This window comes from Mus caroli, chromosome 15 (genome assembly GCF_900094665.2).
Source record: "Mus caroli chromosome 15, CAROLI_EIJ_v1.1, whole genome shotgun sequence".
In the NCBI taxonomy this organism is placed as follows: Eukaryota; Metazoa; Chordata; class Mammalia; order Rodentia; family Muridae; genus Mus; species Mus caroli.
This window is the reverse complement of record NC_034584.1, coordinates 72,697-95,839: the sequence shown is the minus strand read 5'-3', so window position 1 is coordinate 95,839 and position 23,143 is coordinate 72,697. Positions and strand designations below refer to the sequence as shown.

The 23,143-nt window shown below is 40.5% G+C and overlaps 1 long non-coding RNA gene across 1 annotated transcript; it reads right to left on the bottom strand.

Annotated features, from left to right (window-relative positions):
• Positions 1-17,950: 17,950 nt before the first annotated feature.
• LOC110310878 lies at positions 17,951-20,226 on the bottom strand. The gene is made up of 3 exons (XR_003834946.1): positions 19,864-20,226; positions 18,456-18,693; positions 17,951-18,080 (listed from the first exon to the last, which is right to left on the bottom strand). It is a non-coding gene; the product is annotated as an uncharacterized LOC110310878 (long non-coding RNA).
• Between the last annotated feature and the right edge of the window lie 2,917 nt (positions 20,227-23,143).

The window sequence follows — 23,143 nt, the reverse complement described above, 5'->3', positions numbered from 1 at the left end:
AGAGTCTTGACCACACTGTAACCCTAGCTAGCCTCTGGATTTTCTCAGCAATTTTGAGTCCATGCCTCCAAGGCCTTAAATGTTCCAACGATGGATAAAGGTGTTTAGGTTGATAATAATAATAATAATAATAATAATAATAATAATAATAATAATAAAAAGAAGCTCACCTCTAACTTTGAGCCAAAGTTCCTTAACCCCTCATGTAGGCCCAGTACTCAAACCCCACACTGAGAGAAAATCTGGGAGGACCTCTCTTCTCTTTCCATAGTCTCAAGAATGAGTTGTATCCCTGGTAAGCATGCTTTGGATGACACCCTACTGCTTAATGTTCCTTAAGACCTTCTCTCAGCTTCCTGCCTAACTTCAGCTGGGGGCCAGCAGGACAGAACATGGATGATAGATGATGTCATCCTTGGTAGCGATGTTTTCAAGTAAGCCTTTTTTCCCCCTTTGTATAGTTGGTGCATTTTGAACAAACAAGCTCCTATTGATTGCCATGTGCTAACTACTGTTGCACAGCGTACAGAAAACACAGTCTCATCTGTTATTCTCCCCATAGAGAAACTTCATTTGAAAGTAGAAGGCATTGGAGGGCCCCACTCTGTTCACTTGTACCAAGTCTCCTACCTACTGGGATCTCAGATCACCATAAGAATCCAAGGGAAATAATTTCTTCCCCAAATTAAGGCACATGTGCCTATTCTGTGAAGCCAGTCAATTTCTCCGTCACTTCTTTTCTTGACTGGTCTCAACAGTCAGGTGGTCTGTGTGAATCTGGAAAGTAAGTCTTTTCCTTTTCTTTTCCTTTGTGGCAGTAGCTTGGCAGGTACCTCTTTTTCCCTAAAAGGATCACTGTCAATTGTTTGGCTGGCTCCAAGGGAAAATACCCAGCAATGTGTGTGCCTGAGGCAAATGCAAAACACAAAAGGAGAAGATGGGAAGCCTCTGACACTGGAGAAGAGGTGCTGGCCAGCATGGGACCACAGAGCACTATCAAGAAAGCCTGGTTTGGTGGCACACGCCTTTAATCCCAGCACTCGGCAGGCAGAGGCAGGCAGATTTCTGAGTTCAAGGCCAGCCTGGTCTACAAAGTGAGTTCCAGGATAGCCAGGGCTATACAGAGAAACCCTGTCTCTAACCCTCCCTCCCCCCTCCCCCCCAAAAAGAAAGCAGATATTTTAGGCACACATTGATCAGGCACTCAATGAAATTACATTTTCTAAATAATGCGAAGATTCAAAAACTAACTTTAAAAAAAAAAGTGTGTTCTTTGTTGTCAAGGACATCAAACTGGAAGAAAAAAAGTAAGCAGGAAAATAAAAACAAAAAACAAAAAATACCCCACATAACCTAAAGTTTAATTGCATCTAGAAAGGAAAGGACCTTGGAAATAAAAAAGCCAGGCAGATGGCTTTACTTCCAGCACTCCAAAGGCAACAACAAGCAGATCTCTAAGAGTTCAAGGCCACCCTGCTACATAGCAAGGTCAAGGGCAACCATGTGGTGAGACAACCCTGTCTCATACATACATACATACATACATACATACATACATACATACATACATGCATACATAATCTGTGACCCTAGTAGAGGACTAGATGGGTGCGCTGAAACCAGCACACATTCAAGCAGGTTCAGCAGACATGTTATCCTTGCTTTCACCATCCACCCACAGAGCTCCCAGCATACCTGAACTCAGCACTATCTTGTCTCCTTTTCACCACCTCAGTATTTTTGATGCTCCTGACAGATCTCTCCGGTGATGCAAGCACACTCAACTACTAACATTGTTGAGAGCAACTAAATGACTAACAAGCTTAACTTTATCCTAATGATCTCCTCCATTCCAATCTGAGAGTCAAGACTCAGTGCATCCGTCTATACCCAGACATTTAGACACATGTTTCACCTGCATTTTCAATAAGCATTCTTACCTTCTTATGTGATATAAGTAACTTCTATAAACCATCTAAGTCCATGATAAAAGAACTATATACACTATGAACTGTGATTTTATAAACCACATATTAGCCAAGACAGCTGATAACACGGCATCCATCCATTCATTCATTAACAACGATGAAGCACTGAGGTCTCAAATAGTGGAAAGTATATAAAACACCTCTACAAGTTATTGACCTCTCTAACCTAGGTTGTGCTCTATATGCAAAGGGAAACAAGACTTCTACAACATTATTAGGAATAGAGCCTTTTGATCCAAAAGCTATCCCTCCCTTCTTGGAGCAAGCACAAAGTTACCCTAAATGTTATCAAATAAATGGTTCCAAATATAGTATCGTTTAAATGCCCATATTAAAAGATTAACAGAACAGATGTTTAGGAAAAGACAAAGTGGTTTTAAGTAAAAACAATCTATTGATGAGCAGAAGGCCTGGGAACAGGAGCTCTTAGATAAGGCTGGCATTATTTTAGAAAAGGCCTTTGACATTCAGAGGAGCCTGAAATGAGCTTTGAAGGGAGTTTTCCTTCAAGCTCACAAGTTTACAGATCGAAAATCTGTTTGATGAATCAAACATAAATGATCTGGGAGTTACTCTCTTCAGTGCCAAGTTTCATGTGGGGCTGAGAACTTCCAGAGAATAGGGAACATCAAAAGAATGTTGCTTGAAAACAAAACAAAAAGAACAACCTTACCCAAACTAAAGCCATACTGTCCCTCAGATCTTCAAGCATCAATATCAACATTACCATGTTAGAAGCAGGGGTAGGGAATCAAGCAGCCTCTGAAATAGGAGTTAATTTCTCAACAGTGACCACATAAGGTTAAGTCAGAGAGTTGTGATCAGAAAAGTAAGTGGGACCGACGTCCAGACACTTGTTCAGGCACTGACTGTTAACAGTACTTGGCTCATAGATATTCAGCAGGGTGGGTGAGAAGGTCCAGATGTGGGTTCCCCTAGGCAGGAACTAGAAGCCTGCAGCAGGTGCTCTCAAGGACATGAGTGGCCTGGATCACAGCAGTGGAGAGTCATTGAGAAGGTTGACACAGACCTTTGATTCTTAATATTTGCTGAAAGAAATGGATAAATGAACAGTTAAACTTTTCCAGAAGAGTTAAGAGCTGGGAAGACCCAATATTGAAACTAAGAATCTCCTTATAAGCCAGATTACCGCAAGCAAAGTAAATCATTTACTGATCTCTAGCTTCAGATTATTTTAAGTGGGCATTTGCCATGGTCAGACTTACCATATTGCCAGTGAAGCCAGAGTATATATTTATTTCCTCACATGTTTCTGTTGTAGATGTATGGTCTCCTGATCATCAGTCAAAATTGGCAATATCTTACACCATCTCTCAAAAAACACTGGTTCCTATTTCCCTTAAAGCTAAGAGACTTTATCTGCTGGACTTCTGAGTGTTATCCAGTCTGCAAAGAGACAAGGCTTAAGCAATAGAAACATTTTTCCAGAGTGTCTGTCCCATTTAATTAAGTGGCTTCTACAAGACACTTTATTTTCTGATGCTCTTGCTTTGCTACTTCATCTCACATGTGTGTGTGACCAACGAGTCTTCTAAGATTTTTGTCAATAAATTCTCAAACTTTGTTTTTGGGGGTTTTTTGTTTGTTTTGTTTTGTTTTGTTTTTGTTTTTGTTTTTGTTTTTGTTTTCCGAGACAGGGTTTCTCTGTGTAGCCCTGGCTGTCCTGGAACTCACTCTGTAGACCCAGCTGGCCCCGAACTCAGAAATCTGCCTGCCTCTGCCTCCCAAGTGCTGGGATTTTGTGAATCCTGAAGCAAATCTTTAGAGCATTCTGATAGAGTAATCAATTAAACACAATAGATAATTTTAGACAGGCACAGTCTGCCACAATGGAGATGGCATGGCAGCAAAAAAGAAATGACTGGTCACATGGTACCCACAGTCAGGAAGCAGAGAGAGACGACCACTGGTGCGACTGGTCACATGGCACCCACAGTCAGGCAGCAGAGAGGACCACTGGTCCTTGACTCCCTTTCTCCTTCGTCATCTGAGGACCCCTCCCCCACAGAATAGTGACAGCCACTTTGAGTATAGGTCTTCCTTCCTCAATTGATATAATCTTGAAAATCCCTCAAAGACATGCCTAGGGGTTTGTTTCTATAGTGGTTATAAATACCAAATATCAAACGGACAGCCAAAGTTAATCATCCCAGTGTTTTTACATAATGCTCATTAACATTAACTCAACTTTCCAAAAAAATGGAACTGTGGTCTTATTTTATATCTTAAACTGCCAAAGACGATACTGTAGCTATAAATAAATGCAACCAGTCTGTCTGTGCTATTCCACTGTTACTTTTACTCTCTGTGTATAGGTGTGTGTATGATACATATATACATACAACATGTCTGTATATGTGGGCTAAAATGGCGTCCCGCATCCAGCCACTCAGGTTACTGGGCAAGACAGGATGTGGGAAATTTTGACTGCGATAACCCCACAGCACCCCCACAGGCGTCGGGCTGTGAGAAGCTGCAGGACCCCACTCCAGGGGTGGGGAAGTGCAGTCTAAGGTTCCTACAAAACTGCCAGAGTCAGGCTCATGGGTCGCAGGACTGCATGGAGGCCAAAAGAGGACAGGTTCTCAGGCTCTTGGAGACCACAGACACCACTAGATGCCTCAGAAGAGCTGAGAACAGAGTGGGGCCCTCTGAGTTGGCTCTAGCCTGGGGCAGCAGGGAAAAGAGGGGGGATGGGAGCACTCCGGTTGGGTCCCACAAGGTTGAGAGTATCCTTGGCTTGCACAGGCAGGTTAGCTTGGTGGAGACCATGGCTGAGAATGAAGAGAGACCTCCTGCGGGAGATTAGACGCATGGCTCTTTAGAGAAAGAACTGCTCCATCGTTCCCCACAGCAGTCCTGATAAGAAGAGACTGTCCATGGTTCTAAGGCGTTTATTGTCATAGTGGAGAGTTGTGATTTAGAGAAACCATACCCCACTTTCTCAGAACAGGCCTGAGGTTAAATACCTTTTGCAGGGAGGAGTGTCTGGGAAGGAGAGCTTAATTGGCTAAGCCCTTCAGGCCTTTAGGTACCTCATTAAGATGGAGATCTGTCTTGAGTCTATGTGATCTGTTGTCAGGTCCTCTATCTGTGGAGCGGCTTGGGACATTGCTCTACATGACTGATGGCCACAGAACTATGGAGAGCTGAGGCCTCATGCCAGAGCCCTAGTGTCTGGGAACATGGCAAACGCCTTCCATTCCTTGCAGAGTTATCTGCTAGGTCTCTGGGGTTTAAACCTAGCTCAATCAGAAAACAGGCTGCCTAACAGATATATGGAGGCATGTATGTGCATGTAGAGGCCAAAGGTTGACATTAGATGTTTTCTTAGATCACATTGCATCTTATATTTTTGAGGCAGGCTTTCTCAATGAACCTGGAACTCACATGCTTGAGGTAAAATTGTTGAATCAAAGGGAATGCAGATATCAATTTGTTTTGAGAAAGGTTCTCACTCTATAGCTCTAGCTAGCCTGGAGTTCACTATGTCGACTAGTCTGGTCTGAAATTCACAAAGCTCTGCCTCCCTCTGCCTTCCTCTGCCTCCCTGCTGCTGGGATTAAGGGTATGTACCCTGCTATATATTCATTGTTTTATTGGTATTCCCAACTGTGTTCCTAAGTACACACCATGTAATAGTCTAAGTATATGATACAAAAATATGACAGTATGTGCTTGAATTACTGTTTAATTTGAATTTATTTACATTTGTTGACAGGATTTTTTTTGCTAAGGCTGTTATAATAAAATGCCACAGAGATGGTACCTCAAACAACAGAATTTTATTTTCTCATAATTCTGTAGGCCAGGAGTGTAGGGTTAAAGTGTTAGCATGTGTGTATTTCACCTTAGTTCTCCTCCTTGGCTGACAGCTGCCTTGCTCTGTCCTCATGTGATCTTCCTCCATAGTGCCCTAAGCACTTTTCCTGGAACAGTATATTGGATTAAGTTGACCCTAATTACTTCATCTCACAACAGGTTTTTCAAAAGCACAGTCTCCAAATACAGTGACATCCTGAGGAATAAAGAGTTAGGATGTCAACATATGCACTTGGGGAACACATTTCCAAACATAATATTAAATATCTTGGTTATTTTCCCATTAATCAGCCCATCTTTTCTAATTATTACTTGTATTATTTATATATTAGTGAAATGCTGTCAGTATGGCTTTCTTTGTTTTGTGGTATATTGACTTATGAAGATTGCATAGCTCACATTTTGTCTTCTTAGCAATATAAAATAGAGTGCAGAAAGAATTTTATTTTATTTTTTAATGCCATGAATATGTCAGATAGGGGGCTGGTGAGATGGCTCAGTGGATAAGAGCACTGACTGCTCTTCTGAAGGTCCTGAGTTCAAATCTCAGCAACCACATGGTGNCTCACAACCATCCATAATGAGATCTGACACTCTCTTCTGGTGTGTCTGAAGTCAGCTACAGTGTACTTATGTATAATAATAAATAAATCTTTTGGCTGGAGCGAGCAGGGACTGAGCGAGCAGGGTTGACCGGAGCGAGCAGAGGTCTTGAATTCAATTCCCAGAAACCACATGAAGGCTCACAACCACCTGTTCAGGTACAGTGTACTCATATACATTAAATAAATAAACAAACAAATAAATAAACAAATAAATAAACACATCTTTTTTTTTAAAGATGTCAAATAGAAGTGTGGTCCTTACTACATCTCTTAGAGTTTTCAGATGACTTCTTGCTGCAACTTAGTATTGGTGCAACTCCGGTAGCATGGAGGAGTCTGTTACTGAAATGTGAACTCTGGCTGGGAACATAACTCAGGGGGAGAATGCTTGTCTAGCACACAGAGGCTCCAGGTTTGATCCTCAGCACACACAAATACAACAGGAAGGAAGGAAAGAAGGAAAAGGAGGAGGGAGGGAGGGAGGGAGGGAGGGAGGGAGATGGAGGAGGCTCAGTTACTAGAATGCTTCCTTATCATGAAGCCCAGGGTTCAAATTCCAGCACAATATAAGTCAGGCCTGGTGGTGTAAGCCTGGAACCCCATCAAGGTCACCCTCATCTTCAAGGTCATCCTCACCTGCATAGCAAGCATGAGGTCAGCCTGAGACATATGAGATGCTGTCTCTGCAGAGAGTGAGAAGATAAAACCCACACTCAAGTGTAGGTTTGTAGATTGTCCTTTTTATAATCCCCTTATTAGCCCTCTCCCAGTACTGGTATATATTAAGATGGCTACTCTAAAAAAGGAAGGAAAATAGAGCTGCTGTTTGTGGAGCCAGCTCTCTCTCTTAGGCAGGCATATAACAATCTACAATGGTTTTGTTTGAGAGGTACAAGAAGTATCCCTTCTGTACTATATATCCTATTAAGTTTTTTTCCCCTTTTCTTTTTTCCTTTTTATTTTTTCTTTTTTTTGGATATTTTCTTTATTTACATTTCAAATGGTATCACCTTTTCCAGTCCCCCTCCCCGAAAGCCCATATCCTGTCCCCCCCCTCTCCCTGCTTCTATGAGGGTATTCCCCGACCCACTCACCTACTCTTGCCTCCCCAGCCTGGCATTCCCCTACACTGGGGCATCGAGCCTTCACAGGACAAAGGGCATCTTCTCCCATTGATGCCCAACAAGCTTATCCTCGCTACATATGTGGCTTGAGTCATGGGTCCCTCCATGTGTACTCTTTGGTTGGTGGTTTAGTCCCTGGGAGCTCTGAGGATCAGGATCAAAGTTTTCTTTTCTTTTTTTTTTTTCTTCTCTTCAAAAATTCCTAAGATAAGGTAAGCTTGTCTGTAGAGAGATGCCACTGGCTTCATGGGGAATGCCTTCTCCCACAAATCTGGCATCTCATGGGGCAACCCCCACATTCACAAGTAACATAGAAGGGTATAATCTAAGTCATATGGCACCCACTTTACACAGTCCTTTTTATTCATTCTTTGTTTGTGGCCCCACTGTGATTACCATAAGACATGGCAAAGCCAAAGCTCCAAGGGAAAATGTATCTCTGTAACCCTTTAGTGTCTGATAGTTTACAGTTATCATGACCACTATGCAGATACTATCATAAAATGTGGTCTCAGCATTTGGGATGCTGAGTAGGGATGCAGGAGGACAATAAGTTCAGGACCAGCCTTGCCTACATAGCAAGACCCTATTTCAAAAAATCAAGGCCTAAGGATCTGTCTCAGTGGTAGAATGCTTTCCAAGTTTAGGTAAGATTCTGGGTTTGATCCCTTGCACCAAGAGGAATCAAAGAAAACAGAGAAAGGAAAAGAGTCATCAATGTGTGCTATTACAGTTTCTCAGTTGTCTAAACCAAAACGATCCACCCTGGTCTCCTGATCCTCTGTCCTCAAGGCTGTTGTATCTACTTGGCCTCTGGGACATCACGTACTTGGTCTTGCCTAACACTTCCAAGGATGTCGAAGCTTCAGCTTCTGCAATGTCACAAGTCCTGGGGTCTGGCTGTGCTCATATTTGACATTTCCCATCATACTGACCCTGTGCGCATTCCTTAGCCTAGCCTTTGTGTCCTAGACGAGGTCACACTTCTTGCCAAAGTCTCTTAGCTATCATCTTCAATCACAGAACTGACAAGGCTCCAACTCCAAAAGCTTAACTATGGTGACAGCAAAAACCCAGACCTTTTCCACCCTACTTGGTGTTGCTTCTCCGTGATCAGAAAAGCTCATTCCAGTCCAGGTTCTCACTTGCACATAACCAGTTATACTTTTGTGAGTAACTCCTCTCCTCAAATACCCTTCCCTCAGCTCTCCCATTCAAATCTAGCACATAGATGTTCAGGCTATGAAAACCACATAGCCTGGGTTTGTATCCAAGTTTTCTACTTATTAACCATGTGACCTTGAATAAAATACTTATCCCACAATATCCAGAGTTCCTCATGCATAAAATGAGAATAACATACTGTGTGGCAGAATGGCTAACTACCTAATATTGGCCTCTGAATGTTGGCTCTAATTCTATCAAGGGAAGTTGGGATTAGCTGGAAAATTACAATAAATGAAACTGATATAGCCTGTAATCAGCTTATCTAGCAAACTTGAATCCTTGGAAGATGCATGTTGGGCAATTTGAATTAACTCAGAGAATATCATTTAGCTCAACACTGACAGTCTAAGAATCCTGGATTTGTATATGACATTAAGATAAGTTGCTTAGCAGCAAAACTGGCTGTATTTCTCCTTTCGTTATGCATTTTTTTAAAAAAAAATGTTTATAATCTAGTGAACTTAAGCAGCCACGCTATTCCAGGGACCGATGACTACAGTCATGCTCTCTGAGATCCCTGTACTGGCTGGTTTTGTGTGTCAACTTGACATAAGCTAGAGTCATCAGAAAAAGGAGCCTCAGTTGAAGAAATACCTCCATGAGATATAGCTGTAAGGCATTTTCTCAATTAGTTAGCAATGGTGGAGGACCCAGCCCATTTGGATGGTCCCATCCCTGGGCCTGGGTTCTATAAGAAATCAGACTGAACAGCCATGAGGAAGCAAGCCAGCAAGCAACACTCCTCCATAGCCTCTCCTGTCTCCAGGATCCTTCCCAGTATGACTTCCTGTCCTAACTTCCCTCAATAATGAACAGCAAAATGGAAGCGTAAGCCAAATAAACCCTTCCACCCCCCCTCCAACTTGCCTTTTAGTCATGGTGTTTCATCACAGCAATAAAACCCTGACTAAATAGTCCCCAAGGTTGAGAGCCATACTCCTGACCCTAGTCCAAATTATCATGTGACACTTGACTTGGACCAAGTTCTCAGCTCTGTGAATAGACAGATCTTCTGACCCTCAGTTTACTGCTATAGAAACCTCAGAGCAAACCAGATATTTGGTACACACCTGCAATCCAAACACTTGGGAGGAAAGGTGGGCATTTTTGAGGTCCAAGGCACACAGAAAAACTCTGTTTCACCAAAATGAAAAAAAAAAGACTACATTAAAAATATAATTTTCAGATAAAGTTAGAAAGTTGGTGGAGACTTCAGTAGACTGCAACCCTATTATCATTTTTATTGCAATTATTTTTTCATTAATTAATTTATTTATTCATTTTGCATCCCAACCACAGCCCTAATCCCTTCTTTCCTCCCAGTCTCACCCTCCTATCCCCCTTTTTTCCATTCCCCCCTCCCATTCTCAGAGATGGCCAGGCCCACTCCCTGGGTATCAACCCACCCTGGCACATGAAGTCTCATCAGGACTAAGCACATCCTTTTCCACTGAGGTCAGACAAGTCAGCCCAGCTAGAGGAAAGGAATCTAAAGATAGGCAGTGGAGTTCTAGTTGTTGGGGGAGACCTCCATGATAACTAAGCTGCACATCTACTACAAATGTGGGGGGGGGGCTAGGTCCAGTCTATCATGCTCTTTGATTGGTGGTTCAGACTCTGTGAGCCCCATGGGTCCATGTTAGTTGGCTCTGTAGGTCTTCTTGTGGTGTACCTGATCCTTCAGGCCCACTCAGTCCTTTTCCTGACTCTTCTTCAAGACTCCCTAAGCTCTGCCTAATGTTTGGGACTGAAGGTATCTGCATGTGTTTTCATCAGCTGCTGAATGAAGTCGCAGATCACAGTTGTGTTAGGCTCCTGTCTTCAAGCAGAGCAGAGTATCATTAATAGTGTCAGGGGTTGGTTTTCTCCAATGGGGTGGGTCTCAAGTTGGGCCGGCCAATGGTTGGCCATTCCTTCAATCTCTGCTCTATCTTTATCCCTGCACATCTAGTAGGCAGGGTAAATTTTGGGTCAAAGGTTTTGAAGGTGGTTTGGTGTTACTCCTCCCTCCACTGAAAGCCCTACCTGACTACAAGAGGTGGCTACTTCAAGCTCCTTATACTTGATACTAGGCCTTTAAAGAGAAAATGAATAAATCCCTTAAAGAAATACAGGAAAATACAATCAAACAGATGAAAAAATAAATAGCACTGTTTAAGACCTGAAAATAGAAACAATAAAGAAAACACCAACTGGAGGAATCCTGGAGATGGAAACTTCGGAAAGATAACAAGAACTACAGACACAAGCATGACCAACAGAATACAGCAGATGGAAGGTAGAATCTCAGGCATAGAAGATATTATTAAAGAAATTGATGCATCAGTTAAAGAAAATGTTAAATCTAAAAAGTTCCTAACACAAAATAGCCAATTTGGGACACTATGAAAGACCAAACCTAATAATAATAGGAATAGAAGAAGACTCCCAGCTCCAACATCCAGAAATATTTTCAATAAAATCATAGAAGAAAACTTCCCTAACCTAAATAACTATAAATATACAGGAAGCTTACAGAACACCAATTAGACTGGACTAGAAAAGAAAATCCCGCCACATAATAATCAAAATACTAAATATACGGGACAAAGAATGTTAAAAGTTGCAAGGGGAAAAGGCCAAGTAATATATAAAGGCGGACCTATCAGAATTAGACCCAACTTCACAACAGAGACAATTCTTAAATAAGAAACTTTAAGACAGAGTCATAGATCCAAAAACTGAGAAGTTTGTTGCTTTAGACTTTAAGTGGCAAAGTTCTGGGTAATGTGTTAGGTAGCAATATAGGTTAACAAAAGTAAAAGTGCCATTACCTACCCTTACTCACTTAATCAGATAATTAACTATTTCCTGGGCATTGCTAAGATAAAACAACTCCAAGAAGAGAAGAGAATGTGAATCGATCCATTCCTATCTCCTTGTACTAAGGTCAAGTCTAAGTGGATCAAGGAACTTCACATAAAACCAGAGACACTGAAACTTATAGAGGAGAAAGTGGGGAAAAGCCTTGAAGATATGGGCACAGGGGAAAAATTCTTGAATAGAACAGTAATGGCTTGTGCTGTAAGATCGAGAATTGACAAGTGGGACCTCATGAAACTGCAAAGCTTCTGCAAGGCTAAAGACACCATCAATAAGACAAAAAAACCACCAACAGATTGGGAAAGGATCTTCACCTATCCTAAATCAGATAAGGGACTAATATCCAATATATATAAAGAACTCAAGAAGGTGGACTCCAGAAAATCAAATAACCCCATTAAAAAATGGGGCTCAGAACTGAACAAAGAATTCTCACCTGAGGAATACCGAATGGCAGAGAAGCACCTGAAAAAATGTTCAACATCCTTAATCATCAGGGAAATGCAAATCAAAACAACCCTGAGATTCCACCTCACACCAGTCAGAATGGCTAAGATCAAAAATTCAGGAGACAGCAAATGCTGGCGAGGATGTGGAGAAAGAGGAACACTCCTCCATTGTTGGTGGGATTGCAAGCTTGTACAACCACTCTGGAAATCAGTCTGGCGGTTCCTCAGAAAATTGGACATAGTACTACCGGAGGATCCAGCAATACCTCTCCTGGGCATATATCCAGAAGATGTCCCAACCGGTAAAAAAGACACATGCTCCACTATGTTCATAGCAGCCCTATTTATAATAGCCAGAAGCTGGAAAGAACCCAGATGTCCCTCAACAGAGGAATGGATACAGAAATTATGGTACATTTACACAATGGAGTACTACTCAGCTATTAAAAAGAATGAATTTATGAAATTCCTAGCCAAATGGATGGACCTGGAGGGCATCATCTTTAGTGAAGTAACACAATCACAAAAGAACTCACACAATATGTATTCACTGATAAGTGGATATTAGCCCAAAACTTAGGATACCCAAGATATAAGATACAATTTGCTAAACGCATGAAACTCAAGAAGAATGAAGACCAAAGTGTGGACACTGTGCCCCTTCTTAGAATTGGGAACAAAACACCCAGGGAAGGAGTTACAGAGACAAAGTTCCTAGCTGTGATGAAAGGATGGACCATTTAGAGACTACCGTATCCAGGGATCCATCCCATAATCAGCTTCTAAACGCTGACATCATTGCATACACTAGCAAGATTTTGCTGAAAGGACCCAAATATAGCTGTCTCTTGTGAGACGATGCCGGGGCCTAGCAAACACAGGAGTGGATGTTCACAGTCAGCTATTGGATGTATCACAGGGCTCCCAATGGAGAAGCTAGAGAAAGTACCCAAGGAGCTAAAGGGATCTGCAACCCTATTGTTGGAACAACATGATGTACTAACCAGAACCCCGGAGCTCTTGTCTCTAGCTGCATATGTATCGAAAGATGGCCTAGTCGGCCATCACTGGAAAGAGAGGCCCATTGGACTTGCAAACTTTATATGCCCCAATATAGGGGAATGCCAGGGCCAAAAGAATGGGAATGGGTGGGTAGGGGAGTGGGGGGCGCTATGGGGGACTTTTGGGATAGCATTGGAAATGTAACTGAGGAAAATATGTAATAAAAATATTAAAAATTAAAAAAAAAGAATAGAAGAGCCCCCTGTGTTCTGGGAATTCAATGGAAAAGTTTACAAACATCTGGAAAAGAAAGCAGTATTGAATGACTGTTCAGAACAGGCATTAGAGAGAAGGGAAGCTTCTGGTCAGGCTTATTGAATAAGTAGTAAGGCAGGGGTGGGGACAGGCAAGTGGGAAATGATGGTATGATGGCAGGCAGGTTTTTCTCGCTAGAAAAAAAAAACAATCCCCAACAGTCATTGGGACACTATGGGAAGAGGCCATCCTTACATGGTTCTAATACTATCATTTCATATTAATCTTGTCAAACATGGAGAAACGGAGCAGAATTTCTCCTATCTGGTTCAATGTACCTTCTCCAAAGCCAGTATTACATTATTCCATTGCCACTAAGTCTGCGTGAGAGTGTTTATTTTTCTTCCTCTGAAAGGGAGGAAGAAAACAAAACAAAAGAGTGTTTTTGATGGAGCTGTTGCCATGTGCTAGAGGGCTGTAGTTCTCATTTGAACTCTAGAGATTTAACTAAATAAGATACATGTATCTTACAAAACATAAAACTTGAGCACCTTTTGATTCACAAACGCAAACTACCATGATCAAATGTGACAATATTATGACCCTGCTATGTAAACATGTTGTTAGCATCATGGCTGTTCTTGGCTGATTCTGGAGTCTGCTGAAAAGCCTTATAAAGTTTGCTCAGAAAAATAATCTGCATTTCATAATTGATTACTTGAAGAGAAGGGGTGTCCTTAAACATCTGGCAATGTTTTCATCACTGGAATGAATTTGTAATGCCTTGAGTTGTTTAAGTTACCTACTCTGTGATGGACATCTTATGGGCTGAATTGTACACCCCTGAAATTTATACACTGAAGTCTTAGCTTCTAATTATGTCAGAATATGATTAGATTTAGAAATTTGGGCTTAAAAAAGATAAAATGAGGTTGTATCCAGTAAGACTGGTAGCTTGAAAGAAAGAAAACATTATATAGACAGACAGACAGAAAGTGGGCATAAATATCAATAGATGATGAGCAGAGGGTCTCTAGTGTCAGTTTGTCACTTCATCTGAGACTGTTTCATGTTTCCAGACCTTGAAAAGTCAAGTTATTCTTGTTAAACCATGCAGACAGTGGCCCTGTTATGAAAAGGCTAGCAACCTGCTATAGAGATCTTTATAGTTTCACAAACAATTTTAAAATGCATTAAAAATTATCTGTTACCCTTTAACAGTAAATATACATAACTCTCCTCTAAGTGGTTTGGTGTAGTGTTCAGGATATTCCTATAAATCTAGCACATGGGAGGTAGAGGCAGGAGAATCTGGAAGAAGTTCTAGACAAGTCTTGGCTATATGAGAGCCTGTCTCAAAAAATGAACCAAGAAAAGAAAATTGTTTTTTCTAGCATGTAAAAGGACTTAGTTTCCATCACCAGTTATGAAAAATTAATAATAATTTTTGTCCAAGAAATTCATTGGAGATAAACCCAGAATATATATATAGTCAAACCAGAAATGGTTTATTTGACCCATTATCCTGTGCCAACTAATACTTATTAACAGAGGTTCACCTCTGCAGGTAGATACACTAATGAATCAAAGTAGTCTGTGATTATGGAGTCCTCTACTATACTGTTTGTGTGACTTTGGTCAAACTAACTAAAATTCACCTCAGTTTTGTCATCTATAAATTGGAGATACTAAGAACTCTCCATTACTAATTAGGTTCAGTGGTTTAATATTTTTTTAAAGTTATGAAGTTGGGAAGGGAGTTGTGGAGAGGGATCTTAGAGGAGCTGGAGAAGAGGGATCAAATATTACCAAAATACATTGTGTACAAGCATGAAATTCTCTGATAATAAACTAAAAATATATTTATTTGTTGCTTAGAGTTTTCTCTTCTTTTGTTATTTGTTAACACTAAGTCCATTCTGTACTGTCCATATGTGCATGGGTCATGGGACAGGCACTGAACAAGAGGAACAAATCATCCTTAAAGAAGACTGATTCTCCTGCACCCAACAACCACCAACTCTCAATAGTTCCTTGGTCTCAGGTGGAGCCTGTGGTAATTTGAATGATAATACCCCTCTCTGGCTTTTGTATTTAAATACTTGTTCCCTAGCTGGTGGAACTATTTGGGGAGGATTAGGTGGTATGGCCATGTTGGAGGAGGTGTGTCACCAAAGGCAAGCTTTAAGATTCCAAAAGTCTAAACCATTTGATCCTCCCCCCGCCCCCAGTAGTTGTGTCTGAAGATGTGAGCTCTCAACTACTGCTCCAGTAACATACCTCCTTGCTTGTTGCCACCTCCCTCTCTCACCCTCTGAAGGTGAATGTCATGGACTCTCACCCTCTGAAACTATAAGCTCCAAATAAACTCTTTCTTCTGCAAGTTGCCTTGATCATGGTGTTTTATTATAGCAATAGAAAAGTAGATAAGGCAGATCTCATAAGTACCCACACTCCCCCCCCCACACACGTATTCCGGTTTTTTGTTTGTTTTTTGTTTGTTTGTTGTTGTTTTGCTTGATCTTGTGTAGGTTTTATTCAGGTAGCCACAGCTGCTGTGAGTTCATGGATGCAAGAACCACATCCAGATGACTTCACATCATAGCATCCCTCCTCATCCTCCAGCTTTCACATCCTTATGACCTCTTCATCCAAGATGTTCTCTGAGCCTTGGTAGTTGTAGGGATGTTTAATGAAGATGTCCTGCTTAGCTAGATATGGTGGCACATGCCTTTAATCCCAGACGGAGACAGAGGCAGGCAGATCTCTGTGTGTTCCAGGACGATCAGGTTTACATTTCAAGTCCTAGACCAGCCAGAGCTATACAATGAGATCCTGTCTCAAACATAAACAACAATGGCAATGTCCTATTTAGAGCTAAGAACTCACAGCCATTTATTCTTTCTTTCTTTAAACATTTTGATAAATTTATAGGTGAGTATTATATTTCCATAATTTCTATCCCTCCCTACTCCTTTCCACTTCCTTCCAACTATCTCAAAATCATAACCTCTTCTTCGATAATTCTTATTATTATATACATTTGTACACATACCCTACTGAATCCATTTAATGTTGCTCATATGTCCATATGTTTAGGAACTTCGCTTGCTCTTTGACCAGTTTGGAGCCTGTACACTCACTACTGTACACTCACCAAGACTGAGACCAGCCCAGCTCTATAGGTGTAAACATAAAGATTTAGAAGGCGTTTTGACAGGATGGCCATTTTACAAAGAAAGGAACTTTGGTTTAATATTCCTGGTGAAAGCTGATATAAAAATTACTTTTTCAGTCTAGTGTTTAACATAATGATCTCCACCTCCAGCCTTTTTGGTGGTTTGTTTTTTAGTAGGTTTCCTTGTGAAATTGTGATCATTTTTTGTTGTGTTGTTGTTGATTCTCTTCCAACTAACCCCATTGCACACATGTGCCATAGTATCTTCTTCACACACTAATCTGCTGGTAGACATATAGTTGGTTGTACATCTTAGGTTTTGTGAGTGGTACCATGAAGAGTATGGATAAGAAGAGGGCAAGGAAGAAGTACCTTGGAATTTCTGTCAGTTGTGCATATAAAGCACTGTATGTAAAAAACTTAGCAAAGCATCTGACCATGCACAGGAAAGCAATGATTAATCCAAGTATACTGATCCATCCTGTGTTTTAACACAATGAGGTCATTCTGCACATTATTTTGCAGAATGTTTGGCATGGTCTTTCTCTTAGTTATCTATTATATTCTATTTCTAAAAATAAAAGTAACTCACACATAAAAATTCTTCTGGTCTTACAGTGTTTGATTTGAACAATCTATTCTTTTCTTTAGCTTCTTAGTGTATGATTTCATGTAAGTTTATGACCCTTCCTTGTGTTTTGGAACACTTGCAAAAGCAGAGTCAAGCCTGAGAATTCTTGTTCAAACTTAAGGCGTTGCCAAATTTAAGGCTCTTGCTGACTCTGCCAGATTCACTGGTTGACATGTGGAAAGAAAACATGAGATTATGAAATAAAATGCTTTGGCTACTAGAATAGAGTTGAGGTTTTGCTCTCCTCGAATGCTTATGTCTAAGGATCATCCATACCCCGAGTCCACACATCTGAGTCCCAGACAGGCTGACTGCATGAGATAAGCTGACAGAATACTCCAGTAAGGCACCAAGGTGAGTAGAAAGCCAGTATCCAGAAGCCTCCTGCACCATCACTACCACCAAAAAGCAGCTTCTACCTTCAAAAGCTTTGCTCATTGAGCTTTCTCTAAAATGCAGGAACTTTATCCCGAGCTTTTGTCCCCGCCGGCAAGAACACACTCAGGACAACCGGAATCTTCTGCAGCAAAGCTTTATTGCTTACTTCTCAGGAAGATCTCGACCCCAGAAAATGGAGTCCGTTATATAGCACTCAGCCATGACGTTTCAGCACCTGATGTGGCGTGACAGCTCTTGATTCGTTGTTCGCTCATCACACCACTATTACACCCCGAGAATGGGCAGTGACTAGAAGTGAGTTCACTCTCGCACTTGCGCACAAGGCTTGTTTACTAGTTTGTCACAGCGGAGGCCAGCGCCATCTTATAATGGTGATTGCTCGCGGCATGCGCACGGCTCTCCACAGTGATTGCTCGCTGCACACTGCACGCTGCACGGCTTTCCACAGAACTTGTTGGAGATTTTCAATCTGAAGTTCTTAGGATGAAAGAGTTCTCGTCCTTTTCCAGAGCAAGTCCTGAAGGGCGAAAAAGAAATGCTCAAGTTAGCACCTAATACATGGGGTAGGGAGGGGATAAATAAATAAATAAATAAATAAGGTGCTGAAGGATGATGCTTTAAAACTACAGAGTTACATCCATTTACCTCCAAGTATGCAAAGGCAAGGGAAGGAAGCCATACCACACAGTAGGGTTAAGGGTGGTGATGGCTATTTCAAACCCCAAAGGTATGAGAAAAATCTGCATTTTAATAGGACATCTGGATGCTTCCCAGAGGTGTGCAGGAGAAAGCTTCCTCCATATGGAAAGCAACTGTTATCATCTAATGGCAGTGAAGAAGAGGCCTGGGCTGTATAGAAAGACACATGGCAGGGACGGTTATAGTCTCTCACCTGTTTACAGCAGCTGTTTCTTCTAGTAGTGCTGTCATCCTGTCTGGTCACCTTAAATAGTTGTCAGGTATCCATTATGAGCAGGGTGTAGCACAGAAATCTGCCAGACAGAATTCTGCAGAGAGCTGGGAGGGCTTGTGCAGTTGCTGTCTGAGAGCATTTCACTGCAGAATGCAAGGGAGCCAAAGACAGGGAGACATAGAAAACACCCTCACCCCATCCCCAAACGGTCACTTGGCTGTGAAATTAGGAAAAGAGAAACACATATAACACTACAAGCTAGCTCATCACAACTTTCTTATCGACCAACTTTTCTTTTTTAAACAGAGCCTCTCTGATCAGAATTCAATTGAACTTGGATTATTGAATAACCCCAAGAAACAGATGTGACGATTTATTTTATACTGAATTCATATATTCAAAAAGCAGGTTAATAGCAAAATATTGTTTCAGTTAGTTGCATACATTTCAGCATTTGTGAATATGGCTCTAATAAAAATGCCAAAATGACATTTTTCTAAGAACATTGCTTATATGTTCAATTAAGTTACCAAATTATTTGTTTCAGTATGAAAATCATCTTTGAATCTGAAAATTCACTTATGAAATGCACCCTGTCCTAGATGGATCCCTTCCAAGCCAACAAACTCTTTCTAAAGGAAGCTGCTGGCTCAAGCTCTGTGGAGGGAAATCAATTCAGACCATTGGTCACCACTCCTCACATTAGATTCACTGCAGAACTTTAAAACATATCACTCTCAAAGCCCTAGAGATTCTAATGCTAAAATTCTAATGAATCTTTGTTGGTGTCTAATTTTTATAGGCATTGCAGAATATTCTGCTGTTTAGCCAGAACTGAGCACCACTCTTCTATACCATTCCATAAGCTGGGAAGAACATAAATTCTGACTCTCTGTCCATCCCTCACATACAATCAAATGGATTGATTAGTTGCAGTGAACTGTGTTAGGATGCTCAAGACCATCCTAGGACTCTCAGAATTAATACAGTTGGACTAACGGCTAAGATCTTTTACAGCAATGTAAAAGGCACACAGTCAGATTCTAATAGAAAAGATAAGCCAAATCTAGATAAACCCATGTGCAAGAATCTATGTCCTCTCCTTTTGGGAGGAACTACCCAAAAGTGCTGTTTTCTCTAATGACAATAAAATCCATGCTCAAGAGTCTATGTCCTCTCCTTTGGGGAGGAACTACTCAAGAGTGCTGTTTTCTCTAATGACAATAAAATAAAATAGCACTAATATGTGTGATATTCCCCAGTGGAGGCATTTAGCATTTTTGTTTAGGGATGGCCACAAGTGCTCTCTGATTGGTATGTGCCAAATTCCCAGATTCCTTGAAATAAAATAAAATGTAAACTATGTTTCACACATAAATCATGTTACCTGCATAAGCGGCGTGAGCACAGAGAAGCACCACTCTCAGCCCTGGAGTAGTGAGATCACCTAACAGAAGTCAAGGACCATCTTTGTGGGCCAGTATGTTCACAACACAGGTAGCAGCAGTCTGAGGCAGATAGCACACAGGGGGAAGAGGCTCATTGGCTAAACCTGTAACTTCTCAGGAATCTGATTTGAGGATGGGGGCGAGCTTCAGATGACTGTGAGAAGAGTTATGAGACACAAACAGAAGCAGCCGTGGAGAACATGGTTGGCCAGCTCTGCCACTCCCAGGCAAAGTTATTATCAACAGAGACCCTTCATCTCAACCACTTCTGTTGTAAAGAAGTCAGGCTCCTGCACTGTGGATTTCTGTGGGCCCTTTATATCTGTTATCTGTTCCCAAGTCTGTTGTTACTCCCAGAAAATATTAACATTCACCAGGATGTGAGTCTGTGATTGTGCAATAAATAAATAATGGAGCGTTCTAAGATTTGCTCATGTTTGCAGACTAGCATCACATGCTTTTAAAGTACAGGAAGTTATGCTCAAAATCTGTACTTTGGAGTCTCTGGGATAAATCAGTAAAAAACGCCTTTTGCTAGTTACTTAAAAGGCAATTCAATCTTTGTGCACTCATTTTGAAAACTGCAGAATTCTCACAAGGAAAAGAACCCCCCAAATAATAGAAAAATATTGAAGAAAAGTGTCTGCTAAATTATAATTCAGGAAGAGAGATAAGCCCAACTTAGTAGAGTCTGCCTCTTATGACAGAAGTCAAGAAGCCAGGGGTGAGGCAAGAGGATTGCTATTTCTATTTCCAGGCTGGCCTGAGGAACCCAGACTAGCTGTTTCAAAAAAAAAAAAAAAATAGGAGAAAGAGAAAATGAGAGAATGAAGCAGTTCTACACACATGCCACATATGAGGATTAGCATACCACCCAAAATGGTCTTTGAAAGACCTGCGCAGAGACGTGCATTAGAAATAAGCAATTAAGCTTAAAAAGAATGAGTAGGACATACAAATCTGCACAAATCAAAGAATGTGTTAGATGGGCAAATACACATTGGCTATTTGTGAAAATAGTGTTGCTTCTGGAGAGAGAAATTTATGTGGGATAAAACTAAAACACTAGAAGTTAGGGAAGGTGACTAAGACTGGAAGATGCTGAAATAATTGTTTTTTTTCCAAGAAAAAAAAGGTAGGGATAATGTTATGGGTAAAGACACCTACCACTGAGCTTGACAGCTGAGTTCACACTCAGACTATGTGTGGTGGAAGAAGAGAACTAGCTCCTAAACTTGTTCTCTGACCTTTGTTAGCAGGTCATGAAGTGCACACATAAGCACACGCACCCACATACACATCCATGCACACATAGAGAAAGTACACACAAACACACACCATGAGCTCACATGCAAATAAATACATTTAACAAATTCATTTTCTCTTTTAAAAGTAAGCATATTAATTTTAACTCAGAGTATGATTTTTAATCTAAGTTATCTATTATTGGAACAAGATTACAATCTTTAACTCTAAAGGGAGAAAGATAAAGAATACTTGAATCCATTAAAGCAGATTTGCATTTTTTTTCTGTAAAGAGTAAATAGCAAATAGTTCTGTCTTTGTGGGCCACATGGTATATGTTACAATAAATCTACTACTGCTATACACTACACTATACTATACTACACTACACTATACCTAATTAAATGAGCTTTACTCATGTTTAAACAAAATTTATTTGTATGTGAGTTTGTTAAGCCCTGAAGTCAAAAAAAGAAAAAGACATAAAAAAGTATGTAAGATAGGAATGCAATAAGATGGTAGACAATCTGATCATCAAACTTCTCATTTACATACAAAGCAGTTTACAAATTAGATAAAGCAAACAAAATGTGATTATGTGTTGATTATGAGATACATAATAAATCAAAATTATGCTAGAAATTTTGCAAGAAAAATAATGGCAAATGTTTAACCAGTAACACATTAACAGAAACCATAACTGAGATATTAGGGAAAACTGTATTATTTGAAACAAAAGGCAGGCTGATCCTTAAACTATGTGTACTTACCAATATAGCCTCAGAATATAGAAATCAAAACTGACAGACTTAAAAATAAATAATTATAAGTCTACAAGCATACTTAATCTAAGTGACATATGTAGCAATATACACTCATGAATTAGGAACACTCCTTTCAAACATAAAATATTTTGCAAAATTAAAAACATAAAATGGAAATGGTCATGGTGATGATGTACACCTTTAATCCCAGCACTTGGAGAGTAGAGGCAGGTGGATTAAGCGTAAAATCAAAGAGTAGGATTATAAATGTTAGGCCTCTGACTTCGAGGCCAGCCTGGTCTACAAAGTGAGTTCCAGGGCAGCCAGGGCTACACAGAGAAACCCTGTCTCGAAAACCAAAACCAAATAAACACAAAATACAAAACCAGCCACTTTCAAAGAAAAGAAAGGGAAGGGAAGGGAAAGGAGGGGAGAGGAGCAGAGCGGAGGGGAGGGGACAAGAAAAGAAAAGTAAAGAAAAGAAAAGAAAAGAAAAGAAAAGAAAAGAAAAGAAAAGAAAAGAAAGGAAAAGAAAAGAAAAGAAAGCCAACAATAATTAAATCACATTTTTGGACTATGCAATAAAGCCTCCCTAAAATTTATTCCCAACCTGTTTGAATCAGAAGGGAAGGGGAAGGGGAAGTGCTAGGGGGAAGGGAAGGGGAGGGGAGGGGAGGGGAAGGGGAAGGGAAGNCTTTACTGTATAAAATCATCATGTTAAAGAATTCATGTACCATGGTCACTAAAATATGAAGCATCTATAAGTGTCTTAATCAAACACAGATACACACACACACACACACACACATACAGACACACACAGAACACTCAGACACCCTTACTTCATATGAAGGACAACATTTAAAAGTGAAAAGACAAAAATATTTTTAAATGAAAGTAATATTTACTAGATAAAAAGTTTCAAAATTTGAAGATCACTAGTAATTTAAATTTAATGAGTATCAAAATAAATTACACAAGGATTTGTTACTGTTGAGATGGAATCTCATTGTGAAGCCTTGGCTGTCCTTGAACTCCCAGAGATCATTTTGCTTCTGACTCTCTAGTGCAAGGATTAATGCTGTGTGCCACCATATTCAGGATAGTGGGGTCTTTTGGTCTTGTGGAAAAAGGGACAGAATGGAAAGGAAAGCAATGGAATGGAAAGGAAAACAATGCAATGGAAAGGGAAGAGAAGAGAAGGAATATG